Below are 4,326 nucleotides of genomic sequence, written 5' to 3' on the forward strand. Positions count from 1 at the left end.
GAGACTATGTTGATCGGAAATGTTAACCTCTAGATGCTGTCAGATTTGTGTTTCCAATCTTTTTTAATTCTAGAATATTTGGTTTTTTAGGAATGAAGGTTTAGAAGAATGTATGAGACTATGTTGATCGGAAATGTTAACCTCTAGATGCTGTCAGATTTGTGTTTCCAATCTTTTTTAATTCTAGAATATTTGGTTTTTTAGGAATGACTGGTTTGTTTTCTTTAACTTGGTTATAAGCTAGTAATCAGTTTTGATAGTTTCCACAATCACAATGATGCACATTATTTATTTGCGCTGGAGACCCCATACGATGATAGATCCAGTAACAAATAACCACACAAGCTTCAAGACCCCCCCCCCCCCCCCAATCGGCCCTCCCCACTCCCTTACTTGTGTCCAAACAACAGGATCGCTCTCCCTCTCTCCCCCTGCCAGCCCCTCATAGATGAACTGAGGCCCAGGCCAATTTCAATTTTGAAGGCCCCCAAACCAAGATCCCTTTGAAGACAGGCATGAGCCCCCCCTGCCTTTGGGAACCTCTCCTTCTGCTGCGGTTACTGTTGGCAACGTTCCATTGTGATGCCATTGTGGCACTTGGCAGCTTGAGAGCCAATTGTGATTGGTGCACTATGAGTGGTATTGTGACATCATCATTTGAAGCTGCTGAAAAAAGGCTCTCTGTGAGAAGCGGTTTTTGGCTTTTTTAAACTTTAATCACGAATAACTTTTGAAATAGAGCATGAAATCTGAAGTGAACCTGATGAGGTCATGGAGGGGGAAAATGTGAGTAAGAATATGTAAAAATGTAAGCGTTAGCACGTAGCGTTTTAAGGAAGATCCAATGCGCGCACACACACACACACACACACACACACACACTTTTATAGGTATAGAGATCACTAGCTTGAAAACATGACAATAATAAACTTAAATCAACTTAAAGATGACCACATTGGGCATGAAATTATATTCTGAACCCTTCTTCAGCTGCTGTAAGTGAAAGATACAAAACTATTGATACACATTTTTCTTTCCAAATTCCTGAAGTGATTTAAGTGACTCTTTAATTTGGATGCCCTGTGCCAAAGCCCTTTTCTCCTTTAATCATGTGTCATAGAATCATGTGGTATTTTGAGTTGTTTTCCTTCCCAATCCTACCACACCCAAATACCTTCATCATGTTAATTCTGCTACCATTTGAATTGCCCATAGATAAACTCTCAGCTCTACTGATCTAGCTTTTTCTGGATTTCATGGAGTCTGGTTTATGTCTAGTTTAAAGTAATTAATTGCAATGCTTGCCATGTTCAAATTATTTAAAGTACTGACCTCATCTTGTGTAATGTCACTTTTCTTGCTGAATTATAGACATTCAACATCTCGTTTGTGCTTTAGAGTGCAAACCAGAATTTTGTCAGTTGTGCATAGCACTGAACAGCATTCAGGCACCATCTGTGGAGGGAAATAGGCAGATCACATTTCGGCTTGGGACCCTTGCATTTTTTTTGCTCAAGATTCCAGCAGCTGCAGTCTCTTGTGTCTGACCTGCTCCCCACATTCACTCCCCACTTTAAGCTTGTGTGGTTATTTGTTACTGGATCTATCTTCGTATTGATATTACTCTGGCTGGTGATAGACACAAAGTGCTGGATAAAACCCAGTAAGTCAGGCAGCATTTCTGGAGAAAAAAAAGGATTGGCCTTAAGAACCTCAGTTTCTTCCTCAACGACCCAATCAATTTCCCTCAACTAACATTTTCCTCCTCCTCATTGAACTTGTCCTTATTCTCCTTTGACTCCTTACATTTTTTCCAAATCAAATGTGTAGCTATGGGAACTCGCATGGCCCCCAGCTATGCCTGCCTTTTTATGGTTACATCAAATAGTCCTTCGTCGAGGCGCTCAACACTTTCTCTGCTACATTGATGATTGCAGTTGAGCGACCTCCTGCACCCATACAGAATTCATAGACTTTATTAACTTCACTGTGAACTTCCACCCTGCTCTCAAATTCACCTGGATATCTTGGATTCCTCTCTCCCTTTGATCTCACTGTCTCCATCACAGGAGACAGAATATCAACATATGTCCATTACAAACCTACTAACTCGCACAACTATTTTAATTACATTTTTTCCCACCATGCCTCAAGTAAAGATGCTGTTCCCTATCCCTCAATTCCTCAGTCTCCGCTGCATCTGTGCCCAAGTGTTCCATACTGACATCTGGGATGTCGTCAATCTTCAGGAAACTTGGGTTCCCTCCATCTGTCATAGATGGGACCCTCACATATGTCTCACAAGTTCTGATCTGGCTCCCCCTCCCCCCAAATTCTTTGTTTCCACACTTTTCCTGATGCCTGGCTGAAAGATAATAATAATAATAATGGATGGGATTTATATAGCGCCTTTCTAATACTCAAGGCGCTTTACATCGCATTATTCATTCACTCCTCAGTCACACTCGGTGGTGGTAAGCTACTTCTGTAGCCACAGCTGCCCTGGGGCAGACTGACGGAAGCGTGGCTGCCAATCTGCGCCTACGGCCCCTCCGACCACCACCAATCACTCACACACATTCACACACAGGCAAAGGTGGGTGAAGTGTCTTGCCCAAGGACACAACGACAGTATGCACTCCAAGCTGGATTCGAACCGGCTACCTTCCGGTTGCCAGCCGAACACTTAGCCCATTGTGCCATCTGTCGTCCCAAAAGATGAGCCTATCGAGCTTTTCAAGCTTTTGTTAAGTTTTATTGGTATAGTGCAGAAGGGAGAATTGAGACATTGGCTGCGTGAAGATCGAGATCACCATTGGTGATTGGTCTGAGGTCGTTTGCAAGTACGCAGTTTCCACCAGTTTCCCGGGTGTAGAGAAAACCACGTTGGTGAAATGCTTTACATTTTTATTAGGGATGAATTTGTTTAACTTGCTTTATCCAAGCAATGCTCATTTGTACTATTTGGCAGAAAAACTACACACACACACAGACTGTAATTATCGAAAAAAGTGAGTCAGGAAATGGTGTTAGGTAAACTGTTGGGACTGAAGGCAGATAAATCCCCAGGGCCTGATGGTCTGCCTCCCAGAGTACCCAGAGGTGGCCCTAGAAATCTTGGATGCATTGGTGATCATTTTCCAATGTTCTCTCGACTCTGGCTGCCCTCCTGTCCACAGGAACTGATCCAATTGCACTTTTTAAGAAAGGAGGGAGTGAGGAAAATGGGGAATTATTAGATCAGTTAGCCTTACATCGGTAATGGGGAAGATGCCCGAGTCGATTATTAAAGATGTTATAGCAGAGCATTTGGAAAGCAGTGACAGGATCGGTAAAAGTCAGCATGGAATTTATGACGGGAAAATCATGCTTGACTAATCTTCTGGACTTTTTTGAGGATATAACAAGTAGAATGGATAAGGGAGAGCCAGTGGATGTGGTGTATCGGCTTTCAAAAAGTATTTGACAAGGTCCCACACGAGATTAGTGTACAAATTGAGAGCACATGGTATGGGGGTAGGGTATTGACATGGATAGAGAACTGGTTGGCAGACAGGAAGCAAAGAGTAGGAATTGATGGGTCTTTTTCAGAATGGCAGGCAGTGACTAGTGGGGTGCCACAAGGCTTGGTGCTGGGACCTGTTATTTACGATATATTTACAATATATATTAACGATTTAGACGAGGGAATTAAATGTAACATCTCCAAGTTTGCGGATGATACAAAGCTGGGTGGCAGTGTGAGCTGAGAGGAGGATGCTATGAGGCTGCAGGGTGATTTGGATAGGTTGGGTGAGTGAGCAGAAGCATGGCAGATGCAGTATAATATATAGAGGGAGTTAGATTTAGCTCTTAGGGCTAAAGGAATCAAGGGATATGGGGGAAAAGCAGGAGCGGGACACTGATTTGAGATGATAAGCCATAATCATTGTGAATTAATTCTTAATCTAAGAACCAATGTTGTATAACGTTAGTACCTCCACCAATGTAAAGCACTTTGGTCAACGAGAGTTGTTTTTTAAATGTGCTATAGAAATAAAAGTGACTTGACTTGAATGGCCTAATCCTGCACCTATTTTTCAATGCTTCGTCATGTTGTGCAAAAACGAAATAACTCGCTAATAAAAGAGGAAGCTCGTAAAGCTTCGCGTCATTATCGTTAAGTGCCATCTGACACTGGGCATCCGTCAAGCTGCGCCACGTGGGGACCTGCGCCCGGTTGCTAGGAGACCGCGGGCAGAGCTAAGCAAAGATCCTATAGCGGATCTTTGGAGCTAAGAGTCGCTGGCAGACGGACAAAGAATCGAACCAATGATCGTCGAGGCG

Source organism: Amblyraja radiata, chromosome 5 (genome assembly GCF_010909765.2).
Source record: "Amblyraja radiata isolate CabotCenter1 chromosome 5, sAmbRad1.1.pri, whole genome shotgun sequence".
Lineage (NCBI taxonomy): Eukaryota > Metazoa > Chordata > Chondrichthyes > Rajiformes > Rajidae > Amblyraja > Amblyraja radiata.